General features: G+C 45.7%; 1 pseudogene; it reads right to left on the bottom strand.

The window, feature by feature from the left end:
* Window positions 1-893: 893 nt before the first annotated feature.
* LOC135531954 (BLOC-2 complex member HPS5-like) overlaps window positions 894-23,738 on the bottom strand; it is a 49,296-nt pseudogene continuing 26,451 nt past the window's right edge.

Here is a 23,738-nt window from a genome sequence, read left to right as displayed (position 1 = left end):
TTCATTAATGGGGTATGAAGGACACTTGTCTTAGAGAACGACTCAACGGACCAGTAGTTTTCTTATACATCTACATATAATAGCTTTGAATTCCACTGCAAAGAATCAGAAAACAATAATTCTAGGTTGCCGATTCGACTATTTCCAAAAAAAAAAAAAAAAAAAAAAAAAAAAAAAAAAAAAAGTCAGCTGTAATTCCGATCAGGATAAATGGAATGTAACGGTGACGTCATTCATACTATTCCACAGTCCCGTCTATCTGTCTCTCTGTTCTAAACACTGAGTGTCAGTGTCTTCAGTGGCTCTGCCCAAATGTCGAAACCTTTGAATCTGATTTGTCACTAAGCCAGGGGCTTCCAATGACACGACCAGGTGGGCAAGACGGGACCGGAGGAGATAGGAGATGAGTGAGTGGAGAGGATTGTGCGAAGGGCAGGAGGAGAAGGAGAGATAATATGAGGACTGTTTCTGGAAAATCAAGCTCATTCAAATTTGTTCCAATTGAAAATGTAATGTTTCATATTTGAGACATTCTTTTAGAAGGACATCAAGATACAGCAACAAATTTTCTGTGCTCTCTCTCCCTCTCTCTCCCTCCCTCTCTCTCCCTAGTTGTATCTCTTTGATGTTCCAGGTGTGGATTTATCACGCACCGTTTCACGAGAAAACAAAAGAGTCATTTCATTCCAGCGTTATTATTACGATCTCTAATGACAGTACTACCAACACAACAACTTCACCCGTTTGCACAAGAGACACTCTGCATGTGTCGTTCACTTCTTCCACACACAGCAACATGAAAACATCCATTTATCCTGGAGGGAGTAAGCCTTTCTCCCATTTTTAAGCAATCTTTAAATAAAGTTTCATTTGTAATAATGACAATCCGTGGATCAGATCACCATCATATATTTTATTATTCACATTAAATATTATATTAATAGACTAGAGCATTTCAATAAAATTATATTTTCACAAATGTCTTCAAAATGATCAATTCAGGTGCTTTATAACCATGTTGCAGTAGTTTGACCCAAGGAGGAAGTCAGATATACCATTATCAGGCTGGAAAATGCATCCGAGGACCTCACAATTCAAAAACAATACTTTCAGATCATTTATAGATTAATCCCATATTTCTTCGGTAAGGCAGGGTTTTGGCAACTATAAAATATAACAACTTAAATACATGTCGTCTGTCTTGACAGTACCAGGTCAACCAGAGTCACATTCTAGAATGTTGGTGCGGAATGGAACTCCGGAATGGTACAACATAAATGACTAGGGCCCAGTTTAAAAAGTAGTTAGTAAGCATTGTGGTCACCTTAAGGATAATTTAACTTGTTTCGGATCAGATCGGCTCTGGATCAGATCAGGGCTGGGATCAATTGCATTTCAATTCAGTCAATCAAATTGCTTTTTTCAATTCGGATAACTGGAAATTAAATTTCCGTTTAACTGCCTGAATTGGAAATGGAATTGATGCAGTTGTCCGTAATAGTTGTTCTGAATGGCGTTGGTTGATCATAGTCCCCTCACTAAGCATGCTGGGACCAGAGGAAGCGATCACAGCGCTCCAGCATGGTCTGGATCAGAGCCCTGGGGTAGACAGGAAAAACAGAGAAACGTTAGTATCATATGTGTTTTTTGTATAACCTCGTGTTGTCTCTGGCCCTATTTGTATAACCTTGTGTTGTCTCTGGCCCTATTTGTATAACCTCGTGTTGTCTCTGGCCCTATTTGTATAACCTCGTGTTGTCTCTGGCCCTATTTGTATAACCTCGTGTTGTCTCTGGCCCTATTTGTATAACCTCGTGTTGTCTCTGGCCCTATTTGTATAACCTCGTGTTGTCTCTGGCCCTATTTGTATAACCTCGTGTTGTCTCTGGCCCTATTTGTATAACCTCGTGTTGTCTCTGGCCCTATTTGTATAACCTCGTGTTGTCTCTGGCCCTATTTGTATAACCTCGTGTTGTCTCTGGCCCTATTTGTATAACCTCGTGTTGTCTCTGGCCCTATTTGTATAACCTCGTGTTGTCTCTGGCCCTATTTGTATAACCTTGTGTTGTCGAGGGATGATTGTTATGATATCAATCAATGACGTTTTTAAACTAGCTGATCATAGTCCCTGGTATCCTCGTCCTTGGTATCGTGTATCACAGTCCCTGGTATCTGGTATCATCGTCCCTGGTATCATAGTCCCTGGTATCTGGTATCATAGTCCCTGGTATCATAGTCCCTGGTATCATAGTCCCTGGTATCATAGTCCCTGGTATCATAGTCCCTGGTATCATAGTCCCTGGTATCATAGTCCCTGGTATCATAGTCCCTGGCATCATAGTCCCTGGTATCTGGTATCATAGTCCCTGGTATCATAGTCCCTGGTATCTGGTATCATAGTCCCTGGTATCATAGTCCCTGGCATCATAGTCCCTGGTATCATAGTCCCTGGCATCATAGTCCCTGGTATCTGGTATCATAGTCCCTGGTATCTGTTATCATCGTCCCTGGTATCATAGTCCCTGGTATCTGGTATCATAGTCCCTGGTATCTGGTATCATAGTCCCTGGTATCATAGTCCCTGGTATCATAGTCCCTGGTATCATAGTCCCTGGTATCATAGTCCCTGGTATCTGGTATCATAGTCCCTGGTATCTGTTATCATAGTCCCTGATACCATAGTCCCTGGTATCTGGTATCATAGTCCCTGGTTTCTGTTATCATCGTCCCTGGTATCATAGTCCCTGGTATCTGGTATCATAGTCCCTGGTATCTGGTATCATAGTCCCTGGCATCATAGTCCCTGGTTTCTGTTATCATAGTCCCTGGTATCTGGTATCATTGTCCCTGGTATCATAGTCCCTGGTATCATAGTCCCTGGTATCTGTTATCATAGTCCCTGGTTTCTGTTATCATCGTCCCTGGTATCATAGTCCCTGGTATCTGGTATCATAGTCCCTGGTATCATAGTCCCTGGTATCTGGTATCATAGTCACTGGTTTCTGTTATCATCGTCCCTGGTATCATAGTCCCTGGTATCTGGTATCATAGTCCCTGGTATCATAGTCCCTGGTGTCATAGTCCCTGGTATCTGGTATCATAGTCCCTGGTATCTGGTATAATAGTCCCTGGTATCTGGTATCATAGTCCGTGGTATCATAGTCCCTGGTATCATAGTCCCTGGTATCTGTTATCATCGTCCCTGTTATCATAGTCCCTGGTATCATAGTCCCTGGTATCTGGTATCATAGTCCGTGGTATCATAGTCCCTGGTATCATAGTCCCTGGTATCTGTTATCATCGTCCCTGGTATCATAGTCCCTGGTATCATAGTCCCTGGTTTCAGTTATCATCGTCCCTGGTATCATAGTCCCGGGTATCTGGTATAATAATCCCTGGTATCATAGTCCCTGGTATCTGGTATCATCGTCCCTGGTATCATAGTCCCTGGTATCTGGTATAATAATCCCTGGTATCATAGTCCCTGGTATCATAGTCCCTGGTATCTGGTATCATAGTCCCTGGTATCATAGTCCCTGGTATCATAGTCCCTGGTATCTGGTATAATAATCCCTGGTATCATAGTCCCTGGTATCATAGTCCCTGGTATCATCGTCCCTGGTATCATCATCCCTGGTATCTGGTATCATAGTCCCTGGTATCATAGTCCCTGGTATCATCGTCCCTGGTATCATCGTCCCTGGTATCTGGTATCATAGTCACAGGTATCATAGTCCCTGGTATCATCGTCCCTGGTATCATAGTCCCTGGTATCATAGTCCCTGGTATCTGGTATCATATTCCCTGGTATAATAGTCCCTGGTATCATAGTCCCTGGTATCATAGTCCCTGGTATCATCGTCCCTGGTATCATAGTCCCTGGTATCTGGTATAATAGTCCCTGGTATCATAATCCCTGGTATCATAGTCCCTGGTATCTGGTATCATAGTCCCTGGTATCTGGTGTCATAGTCCCTGGTATCTGGTATCATAGTCCCTGGTATCTGGTATCATAGTCCCTGGTATAATAGTCCCTGGTATCTGGTATCATAGTCCCTGGTATCTGGTATCATAGTCCCTGGTATCATAGTCCCTGGTATAATAGTCCCTGGTATCTGGTGTCATAGTCCCTGGTATCATAGTCCCTGGTATCTGGTATCATAGTCCCTGGTATCATAGTCCCTGGTTTCTGGTATCATAGTCCCTGGGATCTGGTATCATAGTCCCTGGTATCTGGTGTCATAGTCCCTGGTATCTGGTATCATAGTCCCTGGTATCTGGTATCATAGTCCCTGGTATCATAGTCCCTGGTATCATAGTCCCTGGTATCTGGTGTCATAGTCCCTGGTATCATCGTCCCTGGTATCTGGTATCATTGTCCCTGGTATCTGGTATCATAGTCCCTGGTATCATAGTCCCTGGTATCTGGTATAATAGTCCCTGGTATCATAGTCCCTGGTATCATAGTCCCTGGTATCATAGTCCCTGGTATCATAGTCCCTGGTATCATAGTCCCTGGTATCTGGTATCATAGTCCCTGGTATCTGGTATCATAGTCCCTGGTATCATAGTCCCTGGTATCATAGTCCCTGGTATCTGGTATCATAGTCCCTGGTATCATAGTCCCTGGTATCATAGTCCCTGGTATCATAGTCCCTGGTATCTGGTATCATAGTCCCTGGTATCATAGTCCCTGGTATCATAGTCCCTGGTATCTGGTATCATAGTCCCTGGTATCTGGTATCATAGTCCCTGGTATCATAGTCCCTGGTATCATAGTCCCTGGTATCTGGTATAATAATCCCTGGTATCATAGTCCCTGGTATCTGGTATCATCGTCCCTGGTATCATAGTCCCTGGTATCTGGTATCATAGTCCCTGGTATCTGGTATCATAGTCCCTGGTATCTGGTATCATAGTCCCTGGTATCTGGTATCATAGTCCCTGGTATCTGGTAGTTCCGGGAGTTCCGGGTTGGAGCGACGGTCGCATCTACACTTCGGTCCGCAGGTAGTATAACTTTTCATTACATTTCATTATAGTACAACGGTTTGATTTGTCTAATCTTAGCAATTTCTTCTTAGCTAGCTACATAGCCGTCTTTGTATCAAAGATAATTGCGTAATTATCGTATTTCGTCATCCTAACGTAGTCTACACTGCTTTCTGCCCAGCAGCTAGCTAACGTCCACTAGCACAGCAGCTAGCTAACGTCCACTAGCACTGTAGAAACTATTACACTCAACGACTCGATTAGTGTAGTGTTAGCTAGCTACATAGTTGTCTTTGCTGTCTTCGTATCCAAGGTAATTGTGTAGTTTAGAGTGTGTAGACTTAGAGTGATTATCTTAATTTACCGAGGTTAGCTAGCCAGCTATTTGTCGTCCTTAACGTAGGAGTCACTGCTAGCTAGCTAGCCAACAGCTAGCCAACGTCTTCTGAATTGAACTTCAACAACCCGGTCAACCTTCCGCCGCTCCACAGGTAGTATCACATTTTCATTTCACTTCATTACAGTACAACGGTTTGATTTGTTTGATCGTAGCTAGCTAGTTACATAGCCGTCTTTGTATCTAAGACAATTGTGTAGTCTGGAGCGATTTTCTAGGTTAGCTAGCCAGCTATTGTCGTTCTTTTAACGTAACGTTACGTAATCAACACTGCTAGCTAGCCAGCTAGCCCCGAATAGCAGCACTGTAGAACTATTACACTCGACGGAACGACTTGATTAGTGTAGTGTCAACAACGTAGCCACTGCCAGCTAGCCTACCCCAGCAGTACTGTATCATTTCAATCATTTTAGTCAATAAGATTCTTGCTACGTAAGCTTAACGTTCTGAACATTCGATAAGTGTAGTCCACTTGTCATTCCAATCTCCTTTGCATTAGCGTAGCCTCTTCTGTAGCCTGTCAACTATGTGTCTATCTATCCCTGTTCTCTCCTCTCTGCACAGACCATACAAACGCTCCACACCGCGTGGCCGCGGCCACCTAATCTGGTGGTCCCAGCGCGCACGACCCACGTGGAGTTCCAGGTCTCCGGTAGCCTCTGGAACTGCCGATCTGCGGCCAACAAGGCAGAGTTCATCTCAGCCTATGCCTCCCTCCACTTCTTGGCACTGACGGAAACATGGATCACCACAGACAACACTGCTACTCCTACTGCTCTCTTTCGTCCGCCCACGTGTTCTCGCACACCCCGAGCTTCTGGTCAGCGGGGTGGTGGCACCGGGATCCTCATCTCTCCCAAGTGGTCATTCTCTCTTTCTCCCCTTACCCATCTGTCTATCGCCTCCTTTGAATTCCATGCTGTCACAGTTACCAGCCCTTTCAAGCTTAACATCCTTATCATTTATCGCCCTCCAGGTTCCCTCGGAGAGTTCATCAATGAGCTTGATGCCTTGATAAGCTCCTTTCCTGAGGACGGCTCACCTCTCACAGTCCTGGGCGACTTTAACCTCCCCACGTCTACCTTTGACTCATTCCTCTCTGCCTCCTTCTTTCCCTCCTCTCCTCTTTTGACCTCACCCTCTCACCTTCCCCCCTACTCACAAGGCAGGCAATACGCTCAACCTCATCTTTACTAGATGCTGTTCTTCCACTAACCTCATTGCAACTCCCCTCCAAGTCTCCGACCACTACCTTGTATCCTTTTCCCTCTCGCTCTCATCCAACACTTCCCACACTGCCCCTACTCGGATGGTATCGCGCCGTCCCAACCTTCGCTCTCTCTCCCCCCGCTACTCTCTCCTCTTCCATCCTATCATCTCTTCCCTCTGCTCATACCTTCTCCAACCTATCTCCTGATTCTGCCTCCAAAACCCTCCTCTCTTCCCTTTCTGCATCCTTTGACTCTCTATGTCCCCTATCCTCCAGGCCGGCTCGGTCCTCCCCTCCCGCTCCGTGGCTCGACGACTCATTGCGAGCTCACAGAACAGTGCTCCGGGCAGCCGAAGCGGAAATGGAGGAAAACTCGCCTCCCTGCGGACCTGGCATCCTTTCACTCCCTCCTCTCTACATTTTCCTCCTCTGTCTCTGCTGCTAAAGCCACTTTCTTCCACTCTAAATTCCAAGCATCTGCCTCTAACCCTAGGAAGCTCTTTGCCACCTTCTCCTCCCTCCTGAATCCTCCTCCCCCCTCCCCCCCTCCTCCCTCTCTGCAGATGACGTCGTCAACCATTTTGAAAAGAAGGTCGACGACATCCGATCCTCGTTTGCTAAGTCAAACGACACCGCTGGTCCTGCTCACACTGCCCTACCCTGTGCTCTGACCTCTTTCTCCCCTCTCTCTCCAGATGAAATCTCGCTTCTTGTGACGGCCGGCCGCCCAACAACCTGCCCGCTTAAACCCTATCCCCTCCTCTCTTCTCCAGACCATTTCCGGAGACCTTCTCCCTTACCTCACCTCGCTCATCAACTCATCCCTGACTGCTGGCTACGTCCCTTCCGTCTTCAAGAGAGCGAGAGTTGCACCCCTTCTGAAGAAACCTACACTCGATCCCTCCGATGTCAACAACTACAGACCAGTATCCCTTCTTTCTTTTCTCTCCAAAACTCTTGAACGTGCCGTCCTTGGCCAGCTCTCCCGCTATCTCTCTCAGAATGACCTTCTTGATCCAATTCAGTCAGGTTTCAAGACTAGTCATTCAACTGAGACTGCTCTTCTCTGTATCACGGAGGCGCTCCGCACTGCTAAAGCTAACTCTCTCTCCTCTGCTCTCATCCTTCTAGACCTATCGGCTGCCTTCGACACTGTGAACCATCAGATCCTCCTCTCCACCCTCTCCGAGTTGGGCATCTCCGGTGCGGCCCACGCTTGGATTGCGTCCTACCTGACAGGTCGCTCCTACCAGGTGGCGTGGCGAGAATCTGTCTCCTCGCCACGCTCTCACCACTGGTGTCCCCCAGGGCTCTGTTCTAGGCCCTCTCCTATTCTCGCTATACACCAAGTCACTTGGCTCTGTCATAACCTCACATGGTCTCTCCTATCATTGCTATGCAGACGACACACAATTAATCTTCTCCTTTCCCCCTTCTGATGACCAGGTGGCGAATCGCATCTCTGCATGTCTGGCAGACATATCAGTGTGGATGACGGATCACCACCTCAAGCTGAACCTCGGCAAGACGGAGCTGCTCTTCCTCCCGGGGAAGGACTGCCCGTTCCATGATCTCGCCATCACGGTTGACAACTCCATTGTTTCCTCCTCCCAGAGCGCTAAGAACCTTGGCGTGATCCTGGACAACACCCTGTCGTTCTCAACTAACATCAAGGCGGTGGCCCGTTCCTGTAGGTTCATGCTCTACAACATCCGCAGAGTACGCCCTGCCTCACACAGGAAGCGGCGCAGGTCCTAATCCAGGCACTTGTCATCTCCCGTCTGGATTACTGCAACTCGCTGTTGGCTGGGCTCCCTGCCTGTGCCATTAAACCCCTACAACTCATCCAGAACGCCGCAGCCCGTCTGGTGTTCAACCTTCCCAAGTTCTCTCACGTCACCCCGCTCCTCCACTCTCTCCACTGGCTTCCAGTTGAAGCTCGCATCCGCTACAAGACCATGGTGCTTGCCTACGGAGCTGTGAGGGGAACGGCACCGCAGTACCTCCAGGCTCTGATCAGGCCCTACACCCAAACAAGGGCACTGCGTTCATCCACCTCTGGCCTGCTCGCCTCCCTACCACTGAGGAAGTACAGTTCCCGCTCAGCCCAGTCAAAACTGTTCGCTGCTCTGGCCCCCCAATGGTGGAACAAACTCCCTCACGACGCCAGGACAGCGGAGTCAATCACCACCTTCCGGAGACACCTGAAACCCCACCTCTTCAAGGAATACCTAGGATAAAGCAATCCTTCTCACCCCCCCCTTAAATGATTTAGATGCACTATTGTAAAGTGGCTGTTCCACTGATGTCAGAAGGTGAATTCACCAATTTGTAAGTCGCTCTGGATAAGAGCGTCTGCTAAATGACTTAAATGTAATGTAAATGTAATGTATCATAGTCCCTGGTATCTGGTATCATAGTCCCTGGTATCTGGTATCATAGTCCCTGGTATCTGGTATCATAGTCCCTGGTATCTGGTATCATAGTCCCTGGTATCTGGTATCATAGTCCCTGGTATCTGGTATCATAGTCCCTGGTATCTGGTTATCTGGTATCATAGTCCCTGGTATAATAGTCCCTGGTATCTGGTATCATAGTCCCTGGTATCTGTTATCATAGTCCCTGGTATCTGTTATCATAGTCCCTGGTATCTGGTATCATAGTCCCTGGTGTCATAGTCCCTGGTATCTGGTATCATAGTCCCTGGTATCTGTTATCATAGTCCCTGGTATCTGTTATCATAGTCCCTGGTATCTGGTGTCATAGTCCCTGGTATCTGGTATCATAGTCCCTGGTGTCATAGTCCCTGGTATCTGGTATCATAGTCCCTGGTATCTGTTATCATAGTCCCTGGTATCTGGTGTCATAGTCCCTGGTATCTGGTATCATAGTCCCTGGTGTCATAGTCCCTGGTATCTGGTATCATAGTCCCTGGTGTCATAGTCCCTGGTATCTGGTATCATAGTCCCTGGTGTCATAGTCCCTGGTATCTGGTATCATAGTCCCTGGTATCTGGTATCATAGTCCCTGGTATCTGGTATCATAGTCCCTGGTATGATCCATCACCCACCTCTGTCTCTTCTCAGCCACACGGAGCAGCTCACAGACCAGGGTGGAGTGTGGCCCCAGCTCCATGTCCGACTGCATCCCCACCTCCTGTAGGGCCTCAAGGGCCCGGTCGGGGCCCACAACCCGGGCCAGACGCAAGACCAGGTTCTCTGGAGTCACCTCCGTCTGGATATGGTCAGCTGCAGAGCCACCGTTGGTCAGGCTGGGGCTGGTCCCGTTGGAGGCTAGGGCCAGGGAAGGCGTAGGAGCCAGGGAGAGGGTAGGAGCCAGGGAAGGGGTAGGAGCCAGGGAGAGGGTAGGAGCCAGGGAAGGGGTAGGAGCCAGGGAGAGGGTAGGAGCCAGGGAAGGGGTAGGAGCCAGGGAAGGGGTAGGAGCCAGGGAAGGGGTAGGAGCCAGGGAAGGGGTAGGAGCTGAGGAGGGGGTAGGAGCTGAGGAGGGGGTGGGAGCCGAGGAGGGGTTGGGATCTGGGGTTGGGATATGGTCAGACGGTCTGTTGTTTCTACACTGCTGAGACAGCTGGAGAAGCATCTTCCACTCATCCATGGTCTGAGGCACCATGCCTGAGAATCACACCAGGAGAGAGTTAAAGACATATATAGAGAGAGAAAGAGAGAAATAAGAGCATTCAGGGTTGTGATCATGTAGACCAAATATTTACTAAACCGTAGTAGTAGTACACTGAGAAGTTAATCCCTTAATTTACTATGACAGTCATTACCACTGGGTTCCTCCAGCAGACTCATGTCGTCCAGTCTACAGATGGTAGAGAAAGCCTCTGTACGACGTTGGAGCTCACAGCACAGGTACACATAGCCAGACCAGTACCTGCACAGAGAACACAGTCATTATAACAGTCCTAACACAGGTACACATAACCAGACCAGTACCTGCACAGAGAACACAGTCATTATAACAGTCCTAACACAGGTACACATAGCCAGTCCAGTACCTGCACAGAGAACAGTCATTATAACAGTCCTAACACAGGTACACATAGCAAGTCCAGTACCTGCACAGAGAACGCAGTCAATATAACAGTCCTAACACAGGTACACATGGAAAAACATTAGCCTGCATTTAATGATGAAATTATATCGCCCCCCTCTGGCAGAAATCAAGTAATGTCTCTTCACCCATGATCAGTATTTAAGTACATCACACACACGCGTTCAAAAGTTTGGGTTCACTTAGAAATGTCCTTGTTTTTGAAGGAAATGCAAGTTTTTTGTCCATTTAAAATAACATAAAATTGATCAGAAATACAGTGTAGACGTTAATGTTGTAAATGACTATTGTAGCTGGAAACGGTTGATTTTTAATGGAATATCTACATATGTGTACAGAGGCCCATCATCAGAAACCATCACTCTTGTGTTCCAATGGTACGTTGTGTTAGCTAATCCAAGTTTATCATTTTAAAAGGCTGATTGATCATTAGAAAACCCTTTTGCAATTATGTTAGCATAGCTGACAAAAGAAGCATAAAATTGGCCTTCTTTAGACTAGTGGAGTTTCTGGAGCATCAGCATTTGTGGGTTTCGATTACAGGCTCAAAATGGCCAGAAACAAAGGACTTTCTTCTGAAACTCATCAGTCTATTCTTGTTCTGAGAAATGAAAGCTATTCTATGCGAGGAAATTGCCAAGAAACTGAAGATCTCGTACAACGCTGTGTACTACTCCCTTCACAGAACAGCGCAAACTGGCTCTAACCAGAATAGAAAGAGGAGTGGGAGGCCCCGGTGCACAACTAAGCAAGGGAACAAGTACATTAGAGTGTCTAGTTTGAGAAACATACGCCTCACAAGTCCTCAACTGGCAGCTTCATTAAATAGTACCTGCAAAACACCAGTCTCAATGTCAACAGTGAAGATTTGACTCCAGGATGCTGGTCTTCTAGGCAGAGTTGCAAAGAAAAAGCCATATCTCAGACTGGCCAATAAAAAGAAAAGATTAAAATGGGCAACAAAACACAGATATTGGACAGAGGAAGGTTGGAAAAAAAGTATTATGGACAGACAAATCTAAGGTTGAGGTGTTCGGATCCCAAAGTAGAAGCGTCCGACTCATTGTAGAAGAACTCATCGTCCATTTTGAGGTGAGTAATCCCAGTTCTGATGTCCAGAAGCTCTTTTCGGTCATAAGAGACAGTAGCAGCAACATTATGTACAAAATAAGTTATGAACAATGTGAAAAACACAAAACAACATAGCATGGTTGGTTAAGAGCCCATAATTCTAAATAATTCACTGAGTGTCACAAGCAAAGCACCCCCACATCATCACACCTCCTCCTCCATGCTTCACGGTGGGAACCATACATGGAGAGATCATCTGTTCACCTACCCTGCGTCTCACAAAGACACGGTGGTTGGAACCAAAAATCTCAATTTTGGACTCATCAGACCAAATGACAGATTTCCACCAGTATTCACTATCATTATACAATGTAGAATGAGTAGGTGTGTCCAAACTTTCGACTGTGTGTGTGTGTGTGTGTGTGTGTGTGTGTGTGTGTGTGTGTGTGTGTGTGTGTGTGTGTGTGTGTGTGTGTATATATAGTCTTTACCCGTTGATCCTGCATGTCTCAGCCATCTTCTGTTTGGAGGCCAGGTCAGCTGGAAGGCGTATCAGGAGGGATAGGAGACGACCATAACCCCAGCTGAAGAAATGGGAGTGCCATCTCGGTTGTCCGTCTGTGGTCAGTGTGTCGCTCTTTTGAGGTGCATCGTGGGTAAGGGCCAGCCCCAGCCAATCCTGTCGCAGAGCCTCTGGTTGGAGGAGGGACCCAAGGAACGACAGTCTAAGGGAGAGAAACAGAACAGCATGGTGTTCATTAGGTACCAAATAGAAGAATGTACTGAAGCACAGAGGGATAACCTGGATTTGAGTAGTTTCTGTTGCAAAACGTTATAAAATGTTTCCCGTTGTGTACCCTAATGAACACGACCTGGATGTATTCATATTGATGGGCTGTGATACATTAACTCTTTAAAATGGAGAGAAAGATCTATAAAAACATTGTACTTCATGGTGTAGTGTAAACCTACCTTTGTTCCTCGGCCCGTGATTGGACAAGGTTGTCTAGGTAAGCCAGGAAGTGGCTATGTTTGGCCATGGCTGTGACGTCAGAGGGGAGGATTGTGGGATAGAACTGGGTGAAGGAGCGAACTGCTAACTCTCCATGTTTCTCATACAACCTACACAAAGAGGAGAGGAAGGTGATTTAGAGAACGTTATCATGAACTACAGACGAGTGAGACAGACATTATGATGATCAGTAGGCTTAACCCTCCCTGCTGTGTTCCGGTCCAATTCGACCATTTTTTTTTATTGATTTTTTTATTTTACCTTTATTTAACTAGGAACCGTGGGTTAACTGCCTTTTTCAGGGGCAGAACGACAGATTATTTTTACCTTGTCAGCTGGGGGATTCGATCTTGCAACCTTTCGGTTACAAGTCCAACGCTCTAACCACTAGTCTACCCTGCTGCCCTAAATTTACCAGTTCTCTCTCTTAAAAATGTAGTTTATTTAATCTGATTGTCATAAGGTTCCATGACTTTGTCCACACAGGGCATCTGAATACACAAAATACATTTTGATGAATTTCATATAACATTTTGGGTGTTTATTCAACTTTTGTACACCTGTATGCGTTCCTGGTCAAAAATAACCGGTCATTAGAAATTAATGGGTAAGACTACAATTAGTGTACAAAATTTAGTTCAGGCATATGCCTATTCATCAGATGGACACACTTCCTCTCCTAGACCCCCACATGCATGTGTGTTTGAGCACACACACACACACACACACACACACACCTTCTTGGCTTCCATGGCAACCCCCACGGGGAACCACACCCGTTGGAATTCTCACAAACAATCGCAATATTGTTTCAATAATATATAGAACTCTTCTCGCAGCTCTGGTATACAAAGCTTTTTTGAGGCCTTGCTCACAATTCATTCTGTGGCGACACAAAGACCAAACGATATACTGTATGTGAGGCTCTTGATCATATCTTTGATCATGACACTGGTGAGGAGGAGAGAGTGCTTGTTAAACTTTGACACAAAGTAGTCTGTGATAAATAGCCCACTATGTTTCATCTGAGTATTTGTTACAGTCAAAATAATCCATACATTATGCTTTTTTTAAACTCAAAAACGAGTAGTATGAGCTCAGGTCAATGAGGCCTTCAGGCCATAAATAGCAAATAGAAGTTCAAAACTTGCAATGTTCAAAACAACTTAAGTTTATAAAAAGATCTAACACAACATTAGGTGATAATATGAATTATGGATTTATAATCAGCTATAATGGGGCGGTCATTATGGACAGAGATCACAGAATTAATTAACATGAAACAAACACAAGAGGAGTGTTACGGGGAGGAGGAGAGGTGAGGGAGAGAGAGGAGAGGGGGAGGAGGGAGGAGAGAGTAGAGGGAAAGAGGGGAGAGAGTAGAGATGGGAGGGAGGAGAAAGAGAGGGGAGGGAGGGGAGACGGGGAGGAGGAGAGGTGAGGGAGAGAGAGGAGAGGGGCTTATCTACCTGTGCAGGTGAGCGAGGAGCATCGGAGCGCTCCAGGGTTGTAGTTCTCTGAGACAGCGTAGAGATTTGAGCAGGTCTCCTTTCTGGATCACCTCTACCACCTTACTGGACTGGGTTAGTTCTGGCAGGGGAGAAAAGCCCTTTTAATAGTGAATGTTTGTGTGTGTGTGTGTGTTTCATAGAACCTGTCCATGGTACACACCTAGCATGGCCTCCATGAAGGAGATGTGGACCTCAGGCTGGTCCCTGTAGCCGAGTAGACACATCCTCCTCACCCGCTCCTGGTCCAGAAGGAAGAAGAACCGTCTCAAGAATGCATTGACCCCTACTACACCCCTCTCTTTCTGGACAACAGGGTCCCCAAAATAACCCAGCTCCAGGTACAGAGTGGCCAGCTGGGTAAGGTGAGCCTGGAGGTCTGGGGGGAGAGGTTTGGGGGACCACACCCTCAGGTTCTCTTCAGTGGAGGCCTCGTCAGGTCTGTGATGGTCCTGAGCCTCCGTCTGGTCCTCTCGTCCTCCATGTTGTTGTGGGGAATCCTCTCCTCTCTTCCCTTCCTCCTGGCCCTCAGGAGAGCTCGAGGGATCTCAGACTGAACGTTCTCTGGACGGTTGTCTGCAGCATCTTCTGTCTCCTCCTCCTCACCAGCTGGACTCTGCTTTCCCAGACCTCGATCCAGCTCAGGACCTAGAACCCTCTCCAACACAGGGATCCACTCCTGTAGAGTTTCTTTGAGACAGGCTGGGTCCCACAGAACCAAGGGATCCTGGATCTGAGAGCTAAGATGGGTACAATACATGGAACATTAAAAAACCCCTGTTCACATAAAAGGTATTATAAATCAGACTAGCTATACATCTTTGATTTGGCAAGTCAGTTTTAAGAACTAATTCTCCTTTACAATGACAGCGTACCGGGGAACAGTGGGTTAACTGCCTTGTTCCGGGGAACAGTGGGGTTAACTGCCTTGTTCCGGGGAACAGTGGGGTTAACTGCCTTGTTCCGGGGAACAGTGGGGTTAACTGCCTTGTTCCGGGGAACAGTGGGGTTAACTGCCTTGTTAACTGCCTTGTTCAGGGGCAGAACAACAGATTTCTACCTTGTCAACTCGGGATTCGATCTAGCAACCTTTCGGTTACTGGTCCAACGCTCTGACCACTAGGCCACCAGCTGTCCTAGAGGGGTATAGGGTTGCCATGTCCTAGAGGGGTATGTATCTAGTGTTACCATGTCCTAGAGGGGTATGTATCTAGTGTTACCATGTCCTAGTGGGGTATAGGGTTACCATGTCCTAGAGGGGTATGTATCTAGTGTTACCATGTCCTAGTGGGGTATAGGGTTACCATGTCTTAGAGGGGTATGTATCTAGGGTTACCATGTCCTAGAGGGTATGTATCTAGGGTTACCATGTCCTAGAGGGGTATGTATCTAGTGTTACCATGTCCTAGAGGGGTATGTATCTAGTGTTACCATGTCCTAGAGGGGTATGTATCTAGTGTTACCATGTCCTAGTGGGGTATGTATCTAGTGTTACCATGTCCTAGAGGGGTATGTATCTAGTGTTACCATGTCCTAGTGGGGTATAGGGTTGCCATGTCCTAGAGGGGTATGTATCTAGTGTTACCATGTCCTAGAGGGGTATGTATCTAGTGTTACCATGTCCTAGTGGGGTATGTATCTAGTGTTACCATGTCCTAGAGGGGTATGTATCTAGTGTTACCATGTCCTAGAGGGGTATGTATCTAGTGTTACCATGTCCTAGTGGGGTATGTATCTAGTGTTACCATGTCCTAGAGGGGTATGTATCTAGTGTTACCATGTCCTAGTGGGGTATGTATCTAGTGTTACCATGTCCTAGAGGGGTATGTATCTAGGGTTACCATGTCCTAGTGGGGTATGTATCTAGTGTTACCATGTCCTAGAGGGGTATAGGGTTACCATGTCCTAGAGGGGTATGTATCTAGTGTTACCATGTCCTAGAGGGGTATGTATCTAGTGTTACCATGTCCTAGAGGGGTATGTATCTAGGGTTACCATGTCCTAGAGGGTATGTATCTAGTGTTACCATGTCCTAGAGGGGTATGTATCTAGTGTTACCATGTCCTAGTGGGGTATGTATCTAGTGTTACCATGTCCTAGAGGGGTATGTATCTAGGGTTACCATGTCCTAGTGGGGTATGTATCTAGTGTTACCATGTCCTAGTGGGGTATAGGGTTACCATGTCCTAGAGGGGTATGTATCTAGTGTTACCATGTCCTAGAGGGGTATGTATCTAGTGTTACCATGTCCTAGTGGGGTATGTATCTAGTGTTACCATGTCCTAGAGGGGTATGTATCTAGTGTTGCCATGTCCTAGAGGGGTATGTATCTAGTGTTACAATGTCCTAGTGGGGTATAGGGTTACCATGTCCTAGAGGGGTATGTATCTAGTGTTACCATGTCCTAGAGGGGTATGTATCTAGTGTTACCATGTCCTAGTGGGGTATAGGGTTGCCATGTCCTAGAGGGGTATGTATCTAGTGTTACCATGTCCTAGTGGGGTATAGGGTTACCATGTCCTAGTGGGGTATAGGCTTACCATGTCCTAGTGGGGTATAGGGTTACCATGTCCTAGAGGGGTATGTATCTAGTGTTGCTCTGTACTGTACAGTCTTGTATAATAAACAGGGTTGTAGTAGTGTTGCTCTGTGCTGTACAGTCTTGTATAATAAACAGGGTTGTAGTAGTGTTGCTCTGTACTGTACAGTCTTGTATAATAAACAGGGTTGTAGTAGTGTCGCTCTGTACAGTCTTGTATAATAAACAGGGTTGTAGTAGTGTTGCTCTGTACAGTCTTGTATAATAAACAGGGTTGTAGTAGTGTTGCTCTGTACAGTCTTGTATAATAAACAGGGTTGTAGTAGTGTTGCTCTGTACTGTACAGTCTTGTATAATAAACAGGGTTGTAGTAGTGTCGCTCTGTACAGTCTTGTATAATAAACAGGGTTGTAGTAGTGTCGCTCTGTACAGTCTTGTATAATAAACAGGGTTGTAGTAGTGTTGCTCTGTACAGTCTTGTATAATAAACAGGGTTGTAGTAGTGTTGCTCTGTACTGTACAGTCTTGTATAATAAACAGGGTTGTAGTAGTGTTGCTCTGTACAGTCTTGTATAATAAACAGGGTTGTAGTAGTGTCGCTCTGTACTGTACAGTCTTGTATAATAAACAGGGTTGTAGTAGTGTTGCTCTGTGCTGTACAGTCTTGTATAATAAACAGGGTTGTAGTAGTGTTGCTCTGTGCTGTACAGTCTTGTATAATAAACAGGGTTGTAGTAGTGTTGCTCTGTACTGTACAGTCTTGTATAATAAACAGGGTTGTAGTAGTGTCGCTCTGTGCTGTACAGTCTTGTATAATAAACAGGGTTGTAGTAGTGTCGCTCTGTGCTGTACAGTCTTGTATAATAAACAGGGTTGTAGTAGTGTCGCTCTGTACTGTACAGTCTTGTATAATAAACAGGGTTGTAGTAGTGTTGCTCTGTTACTCACATCCCTTTCTCTGTAGCTGTTATCAGGTCCTGTTGATCCGTCTCTGCATTTCCTTGGTCCAGACACTCTCTGAGTAAAACACAAAAACACAACACAAGGGAAAATAAAGGGGGGGGGGACAATCATTTGGTCTGGCAGCAGGTCCATTTCAAAGCTTTGAAAATTACGACAGCTTCCTACTGCACGGACATCGCTAAAGACTATAGACTATAGACTATAGACTATAGAATCAATAGTATATAGAATCAATAGTATAGATTAGAACAAGAAGAAAAAAAGCAAGCCAATATCTCAACTCACTCGTGGTCACCGTCCTCTGGGAACGGTGCAGTGGTAGCTACAGCCTCCACATGTCCTTGACCCCGTCCTTAGGGTCAGGGGGACGTGGCCAGAGGTCAGAGTTCATCTGGAGAGTGTTGATCTTCTCGGTAGTCTTCTTCACAAAACTGGAGACACTGAGGAAAAGACACACAGGACAGTTAGAATCTCGGCTGTAGTAGAAAGCTCTGCTGTGACACCCACCCTGAAATGCCACCGTCCTCTGGTCTAAAGTAGTGCCTTTATCTACGGAGTACGGAGTCGCTTATGACATAGACCCAGTAAACATTTTAGAAAGGAAAATATATATATAGCTCTTTATCTTCGTGCTGTTGTCCTGTCCCCAGTAATGTAGGTACCATGTTGTGTTGCTATCATGCTGTGTTGTCATGTTGTGTTGCTACCATGTTGTTGTCATGTTGTGTTGCTACCATGCTGTGTTGTCATGTTGTGTTGCTATCATGTTGTTGTCATGTTGTGTTGCTACCATGTTGTTGTCATGTTGTGTTGCTACCATGCTGTGTTGTCATGTTGTGTTGCTATCATGTTGTTGTCATGTTGTGTTGCTACCATGTTGTTGTCATGTTGTGATGCTACCATGCTGTTGTCATGTTGTGTTGCTACCATGCTGTTGTCATGTTGTGTTTCTACCATGTTGTTGTCATGTTGTGTTGCTACCATTTTGTTGTCATGTTGTGTTGCTACCATTTTGTTGTCATGTTGTGTTGCTACCATTTTGTGTTGCTACCATGTTGTTGCCATGTTGTGTTTCTACCTTGTTGTTGTCGTCATGTTGTGTTGCTACCATGTTGTTGTCATGTTGTGTTGCTACCATGTTGTTGTCATGTTGTGTTGCTACCATGTTGTTGTCATGTTGCTACCATGTTGTTGTCATGTTGTGATGCTACCATGTTGAGGTCATGTTGTGTTGCTACCATGTTGTGTTGCTACCATGTTGTTGTCCTGTTGTGATGCTACCATGTTGAGGTCATGTTGTGATGCTACCATGTTGTTGCCATGTTGTGTTGCTACCATGTTGTTGCCATGTTGTGTTGCTACCATGTTGTTGCCATGTTGTGTTGCTACCATGTTGTTGCCATGTTGTGTTGCTACCATGTTGTTGCCATGTTGTGTTGCTACCATGTTGTTGTCATGTTGTGTTGCTACCATGTTGTTGTCATGTTGTGATGCTACCATGTTGTTGTCATGTTGTGATGCTACCATGTTGAGGTACCATGTTGTGATGCTACCATGTTGAGGTCATGTTGTGATGCTACCATGTTGTTGCCATGTTGTGTTGCTACCATGTTGTTGCCATGTTGTGTTACTACCATGTTGTTGCCATGTTGTGTTGCTACCATGTTGTTGTCATGTTGTGTTGCTACCATGTTAGTTGTCAGGTTGTGTTGCTACCATGTTGTTGTCATGTTGTGATGCTACCATGTTGTTGTCATGTTGTGTTGCGACCATTCTGTGTTGTCATGTGTTGCTGACTTGCTATGTTGTCGTCTTAGGTCTCCTATGTAGTGTTGTGTTGTCTCTCTTGTTGTGATGTGTGTTGTGTCCTATATTTTAATCCCAGGCCCTCGTCCCCGCAGGAGGCCTTTTGGTAGGCCGCTATTATAAATAACAATTTGTTCTTAACTGACTTGCCTGGTTAAATAAATGTTAAATAAAACAAATGAAAAACATCTTGACATTACCTGACCACAAGACATGGCAACACTGTTTAGAAAAAGGACCCTGGTACAGTCAGTGACACAGTCACATGTAACTAAGACCAGAGGAACGGTCGTAACTACAGACACTAAGACCAGAGCAACGGTCAACACTACAGACACTAAGACCAGAGGAACGGTCAACACTACAGACACTAAGACCAGAGGAACGGTCAACACTACAGACACTAAGACCAGAGGAGCGGTCGTAACTACAGACACCAAGACCAGAGAAACGGTCAACACTACAGACACTAAGACCAGAGGAACGGTCAAACACTACAGACACTAAGACCAGAGGAGCGGTCGTAACTACAGACACTAAGACCAGAGGAACGGTCAAACACTACAGACACTAAGACCAGAGGAACGGTCGTAACTACAGACACTAAGACCAGAGCAACTGTCAACACTACAGACACTAAGACCAGAGGAACGGTCAACACAACAGACACTAAGACCAGAGGAACGGTCAACACTACAGACACTAAGACCAGAGGAACGGTCAACACTACAGACACTAAGACCAGAGGAACGGTCAACACTACAGACACTAAGACCAGAGGAACGTTCAACACTACAGACACTAAGACCCGAGTAACGTTGTAACTACAGACACTAAGACCAGAGTAACGGTCGTAACTACAGACACTAAGACCAGAGGAACGGTCAACACTACAGACACTAAGACCAGAGGAACGGTCAACACTACCTCAGTCACATGTAACTACAGACACTAAGACCAGAGTAACGGTCGTAACTACAGATACCAAGACCAGAGTAACGGTCGTAACTACAGACACTAAGACCAGAGTAACGGTCGTAACTACAGATACCAAAACCAGAGTAACGGTCAACACTACAGACACTAAGACCAGAGTAACGGTCAACACGACAGACACCAAGACCAGAGTAACGGTCAACACTACAGACACCAAGACCAGAGGAACGGTCAACACTACAGAAACTAAGACCAGAGGAACGGTCAACACTACAGACACTAAGACTAGAGGAACGGTCAACACTACAGACACTAAGACCAGAGGAACGGTCAACACTACCTCAGTCACATGTAACTACAGACACTAAGACCAGAGGAACGGTCAACACTACAGACACTAAGACCAGACTTACGGTCGTAACTACAGACACTAAGACCAGAGGAACGGTCAACACGACAGACACCAAGACCAGAGGAACGGTCAAACACTACAGAAACTAAGACCAGAGGAACGGTCAAACACTACAGAAACTAAGACCAGAGTAACGGTCAACACTACAGACACTAAGACCAGAGGAACGGTCAACACTACAGACACTAAGACCAGAGGAACGGTCAACACTACCTCAGTCACATGTAACTACAGACACTAAGACCAGAGTAACGGTCAACACTACAGACACTAAGACCAGAGGAACGGTCGTAACTACAGACACTAGACCAGAGGAACGGTCAACACTACAGACACCAAGACCAGAGGAACGGTCAACAATACAGACACCAAGACCAGAGGAACAGTCAACAATACAGACACTAAGACCAGAGGAACGGTCAACACGACAGACACTAAGACCAGAGGAACGGTCAACACTACAGACACTAAGACCAGAGTAACGGTCAACACTACAGACACTAAGACCAGAGTAACGGTCAACACTACAGACACTAAGACCAGAGGAACGGTCAACACTACAGACACTAAGACCAGAGGAACGGTCAACACTACAGACACTACGACCAGAGGAACGGTCAAACACTACAGACACTAAGACCAGAGTAACGGTCGTAACTACAGACACTAAGACCAGAGTAACGGTCAACACTACAGACACTAAGACCAGAGGAACGTTCAACACTACAGACACTAAGACCAGAGTAACGGTCAACACTACAGACACTAAGACCAGAGTAACGGTCAACACTACAGACACTAAGACCAGAGTAACGGTCAACACTACAGACACTAAGACCAGAGAACGGTCAACACTACAGACACTAAGACCAGAGGAACGGTCAACACTACAGACACTAAGACCAGAGGAACGGTCAACACTATACAAACAGCGTAATAATGTGGAATCTGAATTGAATCGTAAGTGAAGTGAAACGTACCGAATGTATCTGTAGACGAAAGGCAGTGGATGTAAGTCTTGAATAAAGCCTGTTATTTAATGTGGTTGTTAGGGTTACTTCCCTTTTCTACCTATCAGAGTGAACATCTGCATTTTCATTGGTTTCACCTTGGAGCAAAGTTATTTTAAAATTACGACTTTCACTTCTCTTTCAGTCTACATACAACCCGTTAGTAAAGAACTTATTTTCACAAAGGACGAACGAGAGATATCTATATTGATTATGTTCATTACGAGCCACCACAAGATTTCCACACAAAGAATGATGCATGTCACCTATCAAGAACGTGTAGGCTCTCAGTAGGTGATTCATAAGTTGGTTTTTAACCCCTAAGGATTTTCATTGTGGTTAATTAAAGACTAAGTTAAAGGAATAAAAATACAAAAGTCTCTGAAACTGGAAACACTTATCTCCCTCACCAGCTTTAAGCACCAACTGTCAGAGCAGCTCACAGATTACTGCACCTGTACATAGCCCACCTATAATTTAGCCCAAACAACTACCTCTTTCCCTACTGTATTTATTTATTTTGCTCCTTTGCACCCCATTATTTATATTTCTACTTTGCACATTCTTCCATTGCAAATCTACCATTCCAGTGTTTTACTTGCTATATTGTATTTACTTTGCCACCATGGCCTTTTTTTGCCTTTACCTCCCTTATCTCACCTCATTTGCTCACATCGTATATAGACTTGTTTATACGGTATTATTGACTGTATGTTTGTTTTACTCCATGTGCAACTCTGTGTCGTTGTATGTGTCGAACTGCTTTGCTTTATCTTGGCCAGGTTGCAATTGTAAATGAGAACTTGTTCTCAACTTGCCTACCTGGTTAAATAAAGGTGTTCTCAACTTGCCTACCTGGTTAAATAAAGGTGTTCTCAACTTGCCTACCTGGTTAAATAAAGGTGTTCTCAACTGGCCTACCTGGTTAAATAAAGGTGTTCTCAACTGGCCTACCTGGTTAAATAAAGGTGTTCTCAACTTGCCTACCTGGTTAAATAAAGGTGTTCTCAACTGGCCTACCTGGTTAAATAAAGGTGTTCTCAACTGGCCTACCTGGTTAAATAAAGGTGTTCTCAACTTTCCTACCTGGTTAAATAAAGGTGTTCTCAACTTGCCTACCTGGTTAAATAAAGGTGTTCTCAACTGGCCTACCTGGTTAAATAAAGGTGTTCTCAACTTTCCTACCTGGTTAAATAAAGGTGAAAATAATATATATAAAGGTGATATATTTATATGATTATATAAATATATATATCATATATATATATACCATAGCATTGGACTAATAAAAGTATCACGTCACAGAGGATTCTTTAGGCTCTGTAGATGGGTGTATCACCTGTCTCTGACGGCCTGCAGGGCGATACGGGAGTGTTTGGGGCGGAATGACAGGGGGAGGTGGAACTGGTGGTTACCGCTGGGTTCAGTAACCTCCAAACCACCACCGCTCTGGGGATCTGGAGGAAGAAGGGATGGAGGGAGAGATGGAGGATGAGAGGAGAGGGAGGGAGGGAGGATGAGAGGAGAGGAAGGATGAGAGGAGAGGGAGGGAGGAGGAGAGGGAGGGAGGGAGGATGAGAGGAGAGAGGGAGGGAGGATGAGAGGAGAGAGGGAGGGAGGATGAGAGGAGAGAGGGAGGGAGGATGAGAGGAGAGAGGGAGGGAGGATGAGAGGAGAGGGAGGGAGGGAGGATGAGAGGAGAGGGAGGGAGGGAGGATGAGAGGAGAGGGAGGGAGGATGAGAGGAGGGAGGGAGAGGATGAGAGGAGAGGGAGGGAGGGAGGATGAGAGAATGCAAGCAGACGATGC

Source organism: Oncorhynchus masou, unplaced genomic scaffold (assembly GCF_036934945.1).
Source record: "Oncorhynchus masou masou isolate Uvic2021 unplaced genomic scaffold, UVic_Omas_1.1 unplaced_scaffold_1680, whole genome shotgun sequence".
Lineage (NCBI taxonomy): Eukaryota > Metazoa > Chordata > Actinopteri > Salmoniformes > Salmonidae > Oncorhynchus > Oncorhynchus masou.
The sequence above is the reverse complement of the archived record's forward strand: the minus strand, read 5'-3'. Positions and strand labels throughout refer to the sequence as shown.